Source organism: Podarcis cretensis (assembly GCF_951804945.1).
Source record: "Podarcis cretensis genome assembly, chromosome: 16".
Lineage (NCBI taxonomy): Eukaryota > Metazoa > Chordata > Lepidosauria > Squamata > Lacertidae > Podarcis > Podarcis cretensis.
Window position 1 is genome coordinate 19,465,400 of NC_137186.1, and position 17,386 is coordinate 19,482,785.

Below are 17,386 nucleotides of genomic sequence, written 5' to 3' on the forward strand. Positions count from 1 at the left end.
CAGTCTACATTTATATGTATATAGGAAGATATTGTTTTCACTAGTTGTGAGATTTCCATGCCCCAAACAATTTTTGCAATAAGGGAATTCCTTCATTTGGGTGGCTTACCTCTGTTCAGCAACATGCAGCATTCTCCAGGGTGATTTATAGTGGAAAGTTACAGAGCTTTATTGCAGGTTGCTGGTAATTAGTGGAAATTGTCCGTTTTAGCATTTTGGGAGCTTGCAGGTGAGGAAGGGTGTTTCCAGTTCATTGCTAGAGGCATACCTGCGGGTTGATGAGGGTGGGGCGTTCTTTGGCTCCACCTCCAGGCTCATAGAAACGCTGCTTCTTAAAGTTAAAAAGACTTAGCAAGTCAAGAGATAGAAAGAAGCATGAAAAATGAACATCTGCAACTCATAAGGACGAGTTCAGACTGGTATGTTTCTTTCCTTTCTGCCTAGAGATTTCTAGTCACAAAATCTGAAAACGTACTGTCAGGGAACTGACATCAGAGCGAGAGGCGGAGGCAGGGCTCCAGAGCGATGCCGGAGAGGGGACCAGCAGGGGGGAAGGAATTCAGCGTAACACCAGTAGAGAAGAGAGGGAGATGGAGGAAGTGGAGACAGCGCTCCAAGACCCTTCACCAGAGACTAGTGGAGAGAGCGCTGACACGCCCCTGCCTTCCCCGTACTTGCGCAGACGAGTTCCGCACAGGGAAAGTAGGAGGAGACTAGGCGTCAAACAGCTCTTATGCTGGAAGAGGTTCAAGAAACACCCACTGACGGATTCTGCAAGTGACTGACCGGTCACGGAGTGTGAGCTGTCAGCCAAAGCATGGTTGGCCAGGCAATATAACTAAAACCGAAGGCAACTTACGCACAAGTAACCCCCTTACAACCATTACACGTACTTATATAGATGTGCCCCCACATAGCAAAAAAAGAATTAACACCCACCCACCCCAACACATACAATTTTACTAGTTGAGCCCTGTGGCAACCCAGCCAGATGGGCAGGGTACAAATCATAACATCATCATCATTATTATTATTATTATTATTATTATTATTATTATTATTATTATTCCCTTCAGCCAATTTGGTCATAAATCAAGCAACTATTTTCCCACCAACCATGTGGACTTGAAACTTGTTTTAAAGAAAGAAAGAAAGCAGAGATCATGCAAATGCCAAAGCCTTCATTATGTATCACAGCTCCATCTGGCACACTTGCCCAACACTCACACACACAGAACCCGCACGGTCCTGGTGTCGTCGTTGTCGAGCGCTTTACATTTCAGGAGGGTATGTTTCCCCCTTGCAAAATAAGAAACCATCTGGCAGCTTTGGGTGAGCTCAGCTGGCCCAGGGGAAGGCGTAAATTGAACTATTCTTCCCCCACCAGCTTGAGGGTGACTCAGCTTATGAGCTGCATGGGGGCGGTGGTGGGGAGGAGAGGGAGAGAGTCGCATTAATGACATTCAAAACCAGACCCTAGCGGCTGCTTTCCCTCTCACTTGGCTGGAGTTACTGGAGCCTCTTTGGCTGAGGCCTGGGCTGGTTGTGGGGCTTGATGCCACCTGCCAGTTGGTGGCCTGGCTGACGGGGCCTCCCTTGCGATCTCGTTTCATTCACCAGGTTGCAACCGGAGAGGCCTGTGAGCGTTCCCAGTTTCCTCTAGGGATGGCTGATGTGAGCGCTCCCACAATGGAGCTGCAGTATGGGAGCACAGGACAGGCTGCCTCTCAAAATGGAGAGTCAGCAACTGGCAAACGTGAAATAAGAAAGCAACAGTCGTAGAATTACGTAGAATTAGAGTTGTAGAAACCCCAAGAGTCATCTGGTCCAACTCCTCCTATGCAGGAATTGTGGATTAAGAATACCTAACAAACAGAGGCCGTCTAACCCCTTTTTATAAACCTCCAATGGAAGAGAGTCCACCACTTGCCGAGGGAGTCCTTTCCACTGTCACATGGCTCCTATCCTCATGAAGTTCTTCCTAATTTTTAGTCAGAATTTTTTTTTCTTTACCGTTTGAAACCATTGGTTTGGGTCCTAACCAGCTTGCAGGTGGCACTGTAAACAAAGGCATCTTCTTCTTTTTGGCACCTTCAAGCATCTTAAAAAGTAGAGAAATCACCTTGCCAACAAAGGTCCGTATAGTAAAAGCTATGGTTTTCCCAGTAGTGATGTATGGAAGTGAGAGCTGGACCATAAAGAAGGCTGATCGCCAAAGAATTGATGCTTTTGAATTATGGTGCTGGAGGAGACTATTGAGAGTCCCATGGACTGCAAGAAGATCAAACCTATCCATTCTGAAGGAAATCAGCCCTGAGTGCTCACTGGAAGGACAGATCGTGAAGCTGAGGTTCCAGTACTTTGGCCACTTCATGAGAAGAGAAGACTCCCTGGAAAAGACCCTGATGTTGGGAAAGATGGAGGGCACAAGGAAAAGGGGACGACAAAGGACAAGATGGTTGAATAGTGTTCTCGAAGCTACAAACATGAGTTTGACCAAACTGCGGGAGGCAGTGGAAGACAAGAGTACCTGGCGTGCTCTGGTCCATGGGGTCACGAAGAGTCGGACACAACTAAACGACTAAACAACAACAACAACAAATGTGTATCTTCAGCTCCTCTTCCACCCCTGGCACCACACAACCCTCTGGGGCTCCTCTGGTGTTGCCCTCTTATTAAGCTGTCTCCTATCCAGACTCCCAGGAGGGTAAACGCTGTCTGTGAGCACGCTCCTGGGGACCTCTGGCCTTGTGAGAAACATCAGGCAACTGTGTGGAGGAATAAGCCGCTTCAGCCTTCCACAGCCAGATGTTTTGCACTAAAGTCCCATCAGCCTCCTTTGAGTTTAGCCTCCTGACCACAGGCGTCTCTTCTCTCTGCCCAATTCCTCTCCTCCTCCTCTCCCTTTTTCTCCTCTTGCTCTCATTCATTTGGACCGGTCAGGGACTGAGTTGTTCCTTGCAGCAGTGAATGCCATGAGGAACCCAGAGTGGCAGAGTGAGAACATCTCCAGTCTATGATGTCCTCACAGGAAGCCCATTCAGACTCTCAAGACCTGGTAGGACTATACCGAGACATTGGCATAGGCCAATCCAGACTATATTTGACAAGGACAGCGTACCTTGTCCTGAAAAATTTCCTTACCCTTGATTTTTGAGAGTTTGTATTTTACAACACGCAGCACAACAACGAGCTCTGTGTAACCTGAATGCTCCCATACTATGTTGGAAACTGACTATTGGTCCAAAGAAAAGGCATTAACCTGTGCCAGTAGCATTTTGCTTCCTTTTAAACCCATTACTCGCCACTAGATGGTAGTATTCCTCTCTTTTGCAACCAGACATTGAAAGATTTTGACTACCACTGCAGTGTCTGTGATTGTGTGTGTGAGAAGGGGGGGGGTCCCCTATTTTAATCAAAGAACTGTTGAAGGGTATGGAGTTATGCGACCCCTGAGCCCAGGAGATAAGTAACTGTACAACTTTTAGAAGACATCTGAAGGCAACACTGTATAGGGAAGGTTGTGTGTGTGTGTGTGTGTGTGTGTGTGTGTGTGTGTGTGTGTGTTGAAAGCTGCCCAGAGTGGCTCAGGCAACCCAGTCAGATGGGCAAGGTATAAATAATGAAATAATGAAATTATTATTAGGGAATAGGATGTTCCTGTTTTCATTGGAGAAATGCTGGAGGGTATGCAATCATAGAATCATAGAATCATAGAGTTGGAAGAGACCACAAGGGCCATCGAGTCCAACCCCCTGCCAAGCAGGAAACACCATCAGAGCACTCCTGACATATGGTTGTCAAGCCTCTGCCATGGCTCCCTCAAAGAATCCTAGGTGCTGGAGTTTGCCCTCATGGAGCTACAATTCCCAGAGTGGCTTAGCGATAATCCCTCTTCACAAATAACTCTGGGAATCATAGTGCTGGGAAGGAAACAGGGCCTCTTACCAACTCTCTACATCCTTTTACAAACTGCAGCTCCCAGAATCCTTTTCAGGAAACCATTACAGTGGTACCTCAGGTTACATACGCTTCAGGTTACATATGCTTCAGGTTACAGACTCCGCTAACCCAGAAATAGTGCTTCAGGTTAATAACTTTGCTTCAGGATGAGAACAGAAATTGTGCTCCAGCGGTGCGGCAGCAGCAGGAGGTCCCATTAGCTAAAGTGGTGCTTCAGGTTAAGAATAGTTTCAGGTTAAGAACGGACCTCTGGAACGAATTAAGTACTTAACCCGAGGTACCACTGTACTGTTTAAAAGTGGTATCATAGTGCTTTTAATCTTTGGTGTAAATGTGGCCATTGGGAGCCTTTTCCTCCCTGAGTTTCTTAACCTTCCCAAATAGAGAAGCGTTAGAGGTTAAAGCTGTGTATGACCACCACCTTGATACTCTCAGAAACAGTTTTGCCAAAAAAAAGCTTAACAGCTTTTGTCTGGATTTTCACCAGTTGAAACATGTCAACCCTACAAAGTGGATGGCAGTGGGGAGGAGGCTGCCTTTCAAGTCAGCCAGACACGTGGCAGAAGATCTGATATTTTGCCTTTTTTTTCTTGAGAAAATAGTATGGGCAACTGGCAGCAAAAATCAGCAGGGAAGGGGGACGAATGAAGCACATGTACTGATTCTGCACGCAAGTCTGGGCTTGCAGTACAAAACTTGCCTTTTGGTGTAGTTTGGTGATGGAATTGCCTGATATGGATTGAAAGGGTTGGGTGTTCAGGTGGCTGATGAGAGGGCCAGCCCAAGACCTTTTGGCCCTTGAGGCAAACATACTGCATATATAAAAACAATTAAAAACCACAACAGATATAAAAACTGTAGAATCACAGAACTACAGATTTGGAAGACACCCCAAGGACCATCCAGTTGAACCCCCTGCAGTTCAGGAATGAAAACTAAAGAATCCCTGCAGGTAGCCACCCAACCTTGGTTTAAAAACCTCCAAGGAAGGAGAGTCTACCACCTTCCAAGGGAGCCTGTTCCACTGTCAAATAGCTCTTGCCATCAGAAAGTTCTTCCTAATGTTGAGTCGGAATCTCCTTTCTTGTAATTTGAGTCTGTTGGTTCAGGTTCTCCCTTCTGAAGCAGCAGAAGATAAGGCTGCTCCATCTTCCACGTGACAGCTCTTGAGATATTTGAAGGTGACTATCATATCTCCCCTCACTTTCCTCTTCCCCAGGCTAAACATACCCAGCTCCCTCAACCCTTCCTTATAAGACTTGTTTTCCAGACCCTTGATCATCTTAGTCACCCTCCTTTGCACACCTTCCAGCTTGTCAACATCCTTCTTAAATACACAGTATTCCAGGTGTGTTCTGACCAAGGCAGAATAAAGGTAAAAAGGTAAAGGTACCCCTGCCCGTACGGGCCAGTCTTGACAGACTCTGGAGTTGTGTGCCCATCTCACTTAAGAGGCCAGGGGCCAGCGCTGTCCGGAGACACTTCCGGGTCACGTGGCCAGCGTGACATCGCTGCTCTGGCCAGAGCCAGAGCCAGAGCCAGAGCCGCACACGGAAACGCCGTTTACCTTCCCGCTGGTAAGCGGTCCCTATTTATCTACTTGCACCCGGAGGTGCTTTCGAACTGCTAGGTTGGCAGGCGCTGGGACCGAGCAGCGGGAGCGCACCCCGCCGCAGGGATTCGAACAGCCGACCTTTCGATCGGCAAGCCCTAGGCGCTGAGGCTTTAACCCACAGCGCCACCTGCGTCCCATAAGGCAGAATAGAGCGGGACTATTACGTCCCTTGATTGGGACACTATATTCCTGTTGGGGCAGCTTAGAATTGCATGACTTTTTGTGCTGCTGCATCAAACAGCTGAATCTCTATCTCTATCTATATATCTATATCTATCATCTCAAATCTGGTACAGATAGTGACATCTTCCTGAGCAAATAAGTTCTGGCTTCCTTGCCTTTGCGGAGCACATGATCAAGTCATAGATTTGCTCCTCTGTAGCGAGCAATTTGGGGCAGTCAGGGCACTGCCCTGTAAACTAGCATGTGCAAACCACTCACTGCACTGTTCAGACATAGTAGCACTCTTGCGCTGCTCCAGGGAAGCTCCCTGCAGACTGAGGCTGCTGTCTCCAGCAGCTGTTTTTGGAGTGTCGTGAAAGGGCAGCCAGTTGTTAGTAATAAGAACGTATGAAGAGCCTGGTTGCTGGATCCGGCCAAAGGCCCATCCCATCCTGTCCAGCTCTCTGTTCTCACTGTGGTGCACTAGGTGCCATTTCTGGGGAGTCTGCAAGCAGGACCTGAGTGCAACAGTCTTCTCTCCACTTATGATCCCACTGCAACTGGTATTCAGAGGCATACTGCCTCCGTCAGTGGAGGCAGAACATGGCCATCATGGCTAGTAGCCACTGGTACTGTGCTACGATTGCATTTTTACTAGTCTTGGGCATTGTGCACTGTGACTTGGGGGGTGCTGGGTGTGGCACCCCCCCCTCCATTCACCATATCTCCTGCACCAGCCCTGATGGTTATGTTTAACTAGGGATGGAGAAGAAATTTGATTCAGTTCATATATAAAGATGGAATTAGTAGTACTAGTAGTACTAGTAGTAGTACTAGTAGTAGTTAATATACCACCCTTCATCCAAAGATCTCAGGACGCTACATAAATGCACACTTTCCAAAACAATATGCAGACCGAAGCACGGCCATCCTCTGAAATTCACACTCTGAATTTTGCAGCTTTCTAGACAAGTAATACACTTACCAGGGTAAAGTGTGCATAGAAATAAATAGTAAATAATCACCTTTCAAAATGAATTCTGTTAGAACGGATTTGCACAAATGTGTACATTAGGGGGTGAAACACATTCAAAGATATGTACGTTATGGAGAAAACTGCTCTCCAACTCTGAATAATTTTCACAGGAACTTCATTTCTTTAATTGCAAACTGATGCGGTGGTGTGGAGAAGTAAATTTAAGATTGGAAAGATGGGGAAATGAGAGAACCCAAAACTGACGAGTCCTTCCATCCTTACCGGTGAAAAAGTCTTGAATGGAGTTTCGCTGAATGTGCTTGTGTGGCCCCCCTCCCTGTCTTCCCCAAGCACATGACACTGTGCTCCGGAGACATGTGATGTGGTATATCGAAAACCAGATGCTTTGGGGTTTCCCTCTTGTCACTAAGGAAACCACCTCAAAGAGCCAGCAGACCAAAAAGAGAAGCCTCTGAGTCACTCAGCCACCCAGAGGAAGGAGCCGGGGATCAGCTCTTCAGGGCAGGGGCTGGGACTGCTTTATTTTTAAACTCACGGCTGATTTCCCCAAAAAAAGAGAAACTGAGGGGGGGGGGTTGCAGAGGGAGGGAAGCAGCCATGAACGAAGGCTGCTCACTGCTTACGGAGTGCTCAAAATTACTAGGGCCCCTGGACAAAGCCAAACCCCCTTCTAATATTTCTGGGGTACACCTCTTGGACCACACAGTGCAACACTATCTTGTTTGTTTAATAAAACTTATAAATTGCTTGATTGTCCTCTTTTGAAGCCATCACTGTCTCCTGCAGCAGAGAATTCCATAGTTTAACTATGTGCTGCATTAAAAAAAGAACTTTCTTTTATCCATCTACTTCCAGCATTTAGCTTTCTGGGATGTCTACCAGTTCCAACATTGTGAGAGAGGGGAAAAAGCTTTTTTCTCTTCACTTTCTTCATGCCAGGTATAATTTAATAAACTACAGTCATGTTACCTCATATTTATGATGAAAAATAAAACAAATAAAACAATTGGGGAAGTCTAGTGATGGGAAATAGGCGGAGAGGGCATTTCCTCTCGCACCGTTAAGGATCCCAAGATACTTATTCCTTGATCCCTAGCATGCATTTTGCTCTTTTTCACAGCTGCCACATACTGGGTGGAGGATTCCACTGAGTTGTCCACGACAATGAACCCTAGATCCCTTCTCTGGTCTGACCCCCAGCAGTGCAGATGCAGATTCATGCAGGATAAAGCTGTCCGTGGCTACTAGGTGTAATAGCCATGCTCTGTCTGCACGGATCCTGCTTGCTGGTTTCCTGCAGGCATCTGGTTGGCCGCTGTGAGAAAAGGATGCTGGACTAGTTGGGCCATTGGCCTGATACCCAGCAGGCTCTGCTTATGTTCTTACATTCATTTGCCATCCCTTCTCCTTTTTAGGATCCCTGTAAAGTTTTGTTTTTTTACAGGATCATGCCATTTCAGCAGCAACAAAGCAAGCAAGAAGCCCCAAAAGATTGGGGCTTCTTCTGTGATGGATCCAGCCTGTGTTCCAGCTTGTATCGGGCCTCCCCGCCCTTTCCTTGGCAGCTAAGAGGGGTATACTTAGTTTTCGCAGCCATCGGGCAGGAAATGGTGCCAACACAAGCTGTTTTGCTGCTTGCCAGCTCACATCTCCACATTTCTCTGCCTTGTGCAGCGATTAGAGAAGCCTGTGGCTGGGAGGAGAGTGGGATGAAAAAGAGGGGAGGGAATCTTTTTGCTGGAGGGTGTGATGAATGAAGATCCTTGATCCAAACACTTTGGAACGTTGTGGGGCAGGTTGGAGGAAGCAAATGCAAGATAGCCAACCCTTCACAGCAGCACTTCGCCCGCTTGGTGCCCTCCATAAGTTTTGAACTACAACTCCTTTCAGGCCTAGCTGGCACAGCCAGATAATACTGAGGCTGATGGTGGGCAGAGGGAGCATTCTGCAACATGTCATGGATGCAATAATAAGAGCCAGTGTGGTGTAGTGGTTAGAGCACCAGACTAGGAACTTGGAGACCACAATTCACATTCCTGCTCAGCCATGAAGCTCACTGGGTGACCTTGGGGGTCAGTCACTGCCTCTCAGCCTAACCCAAATAGAGAGTAGGAGAACGGTGTACACAATCTTGACCTCTTTGGAGAAAAAGTGGGATATAAATGTAATAAAATAGTAATAAACTAAACAAAGAACAAAAATAATACTGTGCTGGTGGTGGATTTGTAATGGACCCATCCACACATATCATTCTGCTTTTATGCTTCCTGGATATTACCACATTATGGCCACAAAAGCAGGACTCGCACACACACACCCCCACAACCAAACAATTTATTATTATACATACATACATACCCCACCCATCTGGCTGGATTTCCCTAACCACTCTGGGCAGCTCCCAACAGAATTTTAAAAACATGATTAAACATCAAACATTAAAAACTTCCTTAAACAGATGTCTTCTAAAAGTCAGATAGTTGTCTATTTCCTTGACATCTGATGGGAGGGCATTCCATAGGACGGGCGCCACTACCAAAAAGGCCCTCTGCCTGGTTCCCTGTAACCTCACTTCTCGCAGGGAGGGAACCACCAGAAGCCCCTCAGCGCTGGACCTCAGTATCCAGGCTGAGTGATGGGGGTAGAGTCGCTCCTTCAGATATACAGGACCGCGGCCATTTAGGGCTTTAACAATCAGCACAAACACTTTGAATTGTGGTCAGAAATGTATTGGGAGCCAATTTAGGTCTTTCAGGACTGGTATTACAGTGGTACCTCAGGCTACATACGCTTCAGGTTACAGACGCTTCAGGTTACAGACTCAGCTAACCCAGAAATAGTAGCTCGGGTTAAGAACTTTGCTTCAGGATGAGAACAGAAATTGTGCGGCGGCGGCAGGAGACCCCATTAGCTAAAGTGGTACCTCAGGTTAAGAACAGTTTCAGGTTAAGAACGGACCTCCAGAACGAATTAAGTTCTTAACCTAAGGTACCACTGTATATGGTCTTGGCGGCCACTCCCAGTCACCAGTCTAGCTGCCGCATTCTGGATTAGTTGTAGCTTGTGGTATTCAAAGCTCCAGGATTCCTTCAAGAACCTATGGGACATGCACTGACTGGAAATGAAGCCACGTGGCTGACACCAAACTTTTGTATTGAAGGCTGGACCACGTCTAACCTCCCTGATCGTAAATAAACACAATAAATCAAGAAAACATTTAAAAGGGGTGTCTGGAGCTCCTCCCCCCGGGATCTTACAGTGTGCACTGTCGTCACCATACTGAGAATTTCGGCTTCCACTAAAAACAAAACCATAAAACACACAGCAAAGTGTCTGGTTGTTATGGCTACAAATATAAGCTTGAAAAACAAGGGAGTCCAGAGGGAGGGGCTGAGCAGTAGTTCAACGTCACAGTGGCCTCAGACTCCTCCACAATTTTTCCTGTGGCTTGCAAAAGCTGACTTTGAGAAACTTAAGCAAATATATGCACATAATTACATCATTCGCATAGTGTGTGCAGGTTTTAGAATTCTACTTTTCTTTCTTTTTTTTGTACTCCCATAGTGGAAGAGGTTGATTATGTTGTGTCCTGCAGTGAACAAAAGTTTCCAGCCTCCGTTAAATTTTAAACACGGAAGAGTTTCTCCAAACTTGATCTTTTCTAAATCTGAGCAGATACAGCCCTCTCAGGGGTGCTTCCAGATGGGGGCTTAATATTGCAAATGAGTCACTTGGATATTGCAAATGGGTCATTGGGAACCATTTTTTTAACCGATCGGATTTTACCCTGGAAAGGGTAAATCCAGATTAAATGGGGGTGGATATGGACTGGCATTTAACAATGTCATATGAATGCATGAGGAGCCCAGAAGAGGCAGAGATTCAGTTAAATATCGGGAAGCTCCTCTGGAAATGTCACAAACTCCAGGCTAGAGTCTGTTTATTTAAAGCATTTTACTCTGCTCTTTAGTCCTAAAGACCCTCAAAGTGGTTTACAATAAGACAGTTCCTGCCCATAGGCATGCAAATTTTAAATGGCATAACACAGAAGGAAAAGGGAAGGAGGAGGAAAAAATATGCTCAGGCCCCAGTTATTTAAAGTCACAGATTTATAACAGCAAGCTGGGATGGAAACAGATGCGGGAGACTGATGGAATGGCTGCAGCTAGTTGGCATTTGAGGAGGGCAGAAGGCAGCTGGTTTCTGGGCAGAGGTGAGGCAGCACCACCCTCTGAACTGGCTGTGAGAATGTAGGCAGCCAGGGGGAGGCTGGCTAAAGGCAGGGGGCGATTGGTGGGGCAGTTCCCCACTCCCTGAACAGACGAGCCACTCCTGGCCCTCATGTGAAACACATCTGCTGAGGGCCAATGGCCTGGCCATTCCACATAGAGTATAGGTAGGGAATTGTCTGACCCAGTGGGTTGGATCCTCTTAGTCAGGCTTCCTCAACCTCGGCCCTCCAGATGTTTTGAGACTACAGTTCCCATCATCCCTGACCACTGCTCCTGCTAGCTAGGGATCATGGGAGTTGTAGGCCAAAAAACATCTGGAGGGCCAAGGTTGAGGAAGCCTGCTCTTAGTTATCTTTCTGCTGGCAGGCTAAGATCTTCCCATTCAGACAGGCCTTTGGAAACTAAGGTGCCGACACTGCTGATCACTGGGCTGCTGCCAGAGCAAAATGGTATTTTAATGGCTAGTCTTAACATGTTCTGATGTATCTTAATTATTTTTAACAAGTTTTTTTCTTTGTATTTTATAAATGTTGAAAGCCACCTTGAATCCTAGCTTGCAGGAAAGGTGGGATATAAATACATTAACTAGATAAATAAAACAACAACAACATTCACTTCTCCCTCCCCGATGCGTTCAGCTACCAATGCAGGGAGATAGCAAACAAGCGGGATTGGAACCTCACCCCATTGTGCACCAGCTGACTGAACAGGGAGATCCATTCTGCTTCCTGCAGGTTTTTGGGTGAACAAGTGCACTCCTGCTTCCCTCATGCATTGGCTGTCTAAGAAGCCAATCCAGCTGTGTGTCTGCGTTCCCCATCCCTGACATAGAGAGATGCTGCATTTGGGAGATCTCGTGGATATGTTCTTACTTTAACAGCAAACGTTTCAGGCCATGGCATACGTGTTGGAGGCAAAATGAAGGAGACCCACATGCTGGGAACCACAGCAGGGCAGAGTTGCTGTTGTGTTCAAGTCCTGTTTGCAGGCTTTTCGTAATGGTCATCTGGCTGGCCAGTGTGAAAAGAGGATGCTGTACTAGATGGGCCATCCTCTTGTGTTCTTATTAGATGCAGGGCTAATATAGGTTAGCCCTGACTCCAAACCATTAAAAAAAACCACCAACTTGTATTTGAACTTATATCCTTTCCACAGAGAAAAGTGGATATGGTTTTGCAGTTGGTGCTACATTGTTTTTTCTGGTACTTAAAAAGCATATTCCTTAAAAGAGGAGAGGAGAGGAGAGTTCTCCCATGCCTGGTAATATGTTCTTGTACATGGATCACATTGTTTTAGCTACATAAGCTTGCTTAGGATTGCTAGGTATTTTGTGGAAGCGAGAAGTGTTTTCTAAAAGGAAGCTGGATTTCAACAGAAGAAGATGGTGGAAGATACAGCTGCTCTGGCCTAGCAAGATGTAGGAGAGGCTCTGGCTTGATTTGTTTTATTTTATTTTTTGCCTCCCACTTGGCTTGGCATTTTTTGGTAAGAATGAGTCACATCCACTGGCTTTGTGAATTGGCCCCCGTCCTGATCCTCTGCACTCTGAATTCACAGGGGAGATCTGGGAAGCAGATGGATGGGAAGGGTCTTGGCTAGGAGGAAAGTGTGGCATTGGGTGGGGTGACTTGAAACCCAGATAAGGAGACAGACAGACAGACAGACAGAGAGCAAGAAGAGAGAGCAACGTTTGCTCTCTTATTTATTGAAAGTTGAATCCATCTTAGATGGAAACTGAATGAGAGGCCAGAGCAAAAACCTGTTTTCCGTTAAGCACAGTGGAACAGTTTGTATTCCTGTGGCTTTGGCACATGACCTTTCTTTCTTTCCTTCTTTCCTTCTTTCCTTCCCTGTCCTGTTTTTTTTTTAACAAGCATGCATGTCCCATAGTCCATCTAATTCCAAATGACTTTGCTGTCCCATTTTACTGCAAACAGTGTGTGTGTGTATGTATATATCTATGTGTGTATCCCTTCCAGCTGTGTTCCAAAGAACTGTTCTCTTCATCTGCCAAGGGCAGTTTGCAGAAATCCTCAACCCTCCAGCACGTTGTAAACATATGCATCCATCTCTCCATGTAAACATCATGCTCATTTTCAGCTGTATTTTTAATCAGTATGATCTGCACATATATCAAAAGGGACTGGTAATATTTCTATACAATCAGCCCATGGGGGCGCCATCTTGTGGTCTTTGGCCGCTCGAGGCAGTCGCGTCACCTTGCCTCCTGAGAGAGCTGGCTCTGATACAGTGGTACCTCTGGATACAAACTTAATTCGTTCCGGAGATCCGTTCTTAAGCTGAAACCGTTCTTATCCTGAGGCACGCTTTCGCTAATGGAACTTCCCGCTGCACAAACGCCTCCAGCGCACAAGTTCAGTTCGCATCTTGGGGCAAAGTTCAAAACCAGGAGCAGCTACTTCCGGGTTAGCGGAGCTCGTAACCTGAAGTGTTCGTAACCAGACATACCACTGTATTTATCCATATCTGGGCTAGTTGTAATAGGCAGGCAGGCAAGTGGAGGCAGCTGAGGGCAGACAGGGTGATACTAGGGCTGTGTCCCATTTGCCTTCATGGGCAGCCTCCACTGTCTGACCTCCAGTGAACTCCAGCTCAGTGGCAGAGCATCTGCTTTGCATGCAGCCAATCCCAGCTTCAGTTCCCCAAGGGCGCCTCCATCTAAACGGATCAAGGTGGATGGTGATGGGAAAGAGACCTTTTCCTGGTCTGAGACTTTGGAGGGAAGCTGCCAAGTCAGAGAAGACAACACGTTAGGAAGAACTTTCTGACACAGTAAGAGCTGTTTGACAGTGGAACAAACTACTTTGGACTACTCTCCTTTCTTGGGGGATTTTAGGCAGAAGTTGGATGGCCATCTGTCAGAGATTCTTTACCTATGATTCCTGCAATGCAGGGATTGGACTGGATGACCCTTGAGCTCTCTACAATGCTATGATTCTAACATTGTTCTAGGTGGGCCAGCAGCCTTGTCTGGTGCAGGGCTACTTCCCCTGCTCTGAAATTGAGAAGCAGATCCTCCAGAGGCAAACTCCAAAGAGACGTCTTACTTTGACAAAGCTAAGCCCTGGTTTCTTTCAAGCCCTCTAATTTTCTTTTAATTGCTCCAGATCAGTTCCTGTCTCAATCTGCAGCTCCAGCTTGTCCCCACCCCCCCACCCCCTCTCAGGAAGTCAAGGGCAAATGAGAGCACTCAGCTTTTCAATCCCAACTGCTTTGGTTCCACAGTCGCTGTCTGCAAAGATGCTCCATTGTTCCAGACTCAAGACAGAAGCTGTTGTCTGTTCAAACAGGAGGATCACAATCCGCTCTTGCCTGGAATGTTCTTTGATTTGGCCCGGAAAGCAAAATGGGCCTGATTCCAAGCGTTTTCCAATCCAGGTGAAAACCTGTTGATACCTGAATGGTGAAGTTGGGTGCTTCCTGAGCCAACTTTTCCATCCCATGTTAGGTATTCCACCTGGCAGGAGCTGGCAAGATCCACAACGCTGTTGCATAATTCATGTTTTCTGTGCTGTGGTTTGTGGGTGCCGGGACTTGAACAAGGGGAGAGCTTTGAGAAGGGGTGCCATGTGGTGGTTGAAAGCATCAGCTGAGAGCCAGGAAGCTTCTGATTAGGAAGATAGTCAGAGTCAGACCATTGGTCCATCTAGCTCAATATTGTTGACATTGGCCATCAACAACTCTCCAGTGTTTCAGACAAGGGTCTCTCCTAGCCCTACCTGAGAGATGGCCCTTGCTTAAACATGGTAGATGCTCTACCATTGAGCTACAGTGTGCTACCTAAACATAAAGTAAGACTCTAGCCCTTATGTTTCCAAATGAAGGACCAAATTAAATAGGCACCTGCCTAGCTCAGTGTTGACACTGATTGGCAGCAGCTCTCCAGAGGATTCCTTAAGCTCTTCCTGGAGATGCCAGGGATTGAACCTAGGACCTTCTGCATGCAAAACATGGGCTCAACCATTCAGCCACAACCTTGCTCCAGATGCATATGCTGTGCATATATTAGTGAAAATATATACTTACAGAAATGTAATACAGTGGTACCTCGGGTTACATACGCGTCAGGTTACAGACTCCGCTAACCCAGAAATAGTACCTCGGGTTAAGAACTTTGCTTCAGGATGAGAACAGAAATCGTGCTCCAGTAGCAGAAGGCCCCATTAGCTAAAGTGGTGCTTCAGGTTAAGAACAGTTTCAGGTTAAGAACGGACCTCCAGAACGAATTAAGTACTTAACCCGAGGTACCACTGCATACGAAAACACAGTGGAACCCCGATTGTCGAACTCTTCGGAAGTCAAACGTTTCGACTTTTGAACACAGACAACTTGGAAGTGAATGCTTCCGTTTTTGAACGCGCCTCGGAAGTCGAATGGCTTCTGAGGCTCATTTCTCCATTTCTTCAATGGGTTTTGCCAACCGGCAATTGCGCCTCAGTTGTTGAACGTTTTGAAAGTTGAACGGTCTTCTGGAACAGATTACATTCGACAACCGAGGTTCCATTGTATGTATAGCAGAATAAATTCGCACCCGGGTACTGATTAATTTTTATGTTGACTTTAGATGGGGGTGGGGGAAGCATGTGGAAATGTGGAGAACTTTTTTTAAGACTAGAAAAAGAAGAAACTGAGAGAAACTGAAATTGGCAGATTCACCCACCCTTCTAACCACGGGGATTCCAGTTATTCAGAACAAACCCCAGAATGCCAGTCCACCTCTGCAATCCTCCACATTGACTCAACCTAGATGGGCACAGAGCTCTGCCCATGAGCTGTCCTTCCACTTGTGGCAAGGCTCTGCGGCAATGTGGTTTCTTTCTTTCTTGGGGGGACGGGCATATTTGGGGAAGGTTTCTGAAAGTTGCAGAGAGGATGCTGAAAGAGTGGAGTCCGAGACTGGTTATGTAGGGAGTAGGAAAACGTTTCTGCTCATTGACAACTGGTGACTCATTCCTGCCATGAGTGAGATATATTAGATTACTCGTTCATAAAAGACTGTGTGTGTGTGTGCGTGTGTGTGCGCGCATGTTGCCATGGCGCCGGAATGAGTCACTCCCGTGCTGCTGGGAAACCAGATGTGGGTTTCCCCTTTATTTTTAATTAAGGTTTGGAAGGGATGTTTGGTCTCCTTGTTAGCAGCCTGGTTGATAGGTCTGCTTTAGCAGCAGAAGGAGAGGATAGTGTGGGCTGTACCATTACAGGCTGCTGAGAGGGGGGGTGCATCATTTTTTTAATGCTCTCCCTCAGTTTGTTTTTTGAACACAACCCAGCAGCTACCATTTCCAGCAAGTAAAAAAATATTAACATACCAGGAAGTAAAGGTTTTTAGGTTAAGCCAGGCTGCTCTGCTAGTTTTTTGTTTTTCTTGCAGGGTCTTTTTCTTCTCTTTTTTTCTGCACAGTGTGAATGAGTTAGAAAGAGAGAGAATGATCCCCTGCCACAGGCAGCCTGAAGTGGTACAGCCCTGCCATGCCATCGAATTCAGCTGCAACGTGTAGACTCAGCCACACCTTAGAACTGCTCAGGCTCAGTTTTATTTATTTTATTTTTATTTGATTCATGACATTTATACACCGCTCGATTGCTTAAGAAACAAACAAACCACTCAAGGTGGTCTATGAAAAAGAATAAAATTATCAGTGAAAACAGTGAAAACAATTGGTGGTGAGGTACAAACGGATTAAAACACATGCAAGCATTCTATATACCTGAGTAGGCTTGTCTGAACAAAAAAGGGTTTTAGCAGTGCCAAAAAGAGTACAGTGATGTAAGTAGGCAGGGAGTTCCAAAGTGTAGGTGCTGCCACTGTAAAAGATTGCTTTCACAGATAGAAATACAGTCATACCTCGGGTTGAATATGCTTCATGTTGAGCATGTTCGAGTTGCGCTCCTCGGCAACCTGGAAGTAACAGAGTGTGTTACTTCTGGGTTTCGCCGCTCGCGCATGCGCAGATGCTCAAAATGACGTTATGTGCAGAAGCGGCAAAAAGCGACCCGCGTATGCGGAGACGTGCCATCGCTAGTTACGTTTGCTTCTGGATGCGAACAGGCTCCGGAATGGATCCTGTTCGCATCCCGAGGTACCACTGTAAGGATATGTTTACAACATCCCTCTTATTACAGTCATACCTCATGTTATGTCTGCTTCATGTTACGTTCTTTCAGGTTACGTCCCGTGGCAGTGGCGTAGCGTGGGGGGTGCAGGGGGGGCCGGCCGCACCGGGCGCAACATCTGGGGGTTAGGGGTAGGGGTAGGGTTAGGGGGCGCAAATCCACGGGTTAGGGGGCGCAAATTACTTGCCTTGCCCCGGGTGCTGACAACCCACGCTACGCCACTGTCCCGTGGCGACCTGGAAGTACCGGAAAGGGTTACTTCCGGGTTTCGCCGCTTGCACA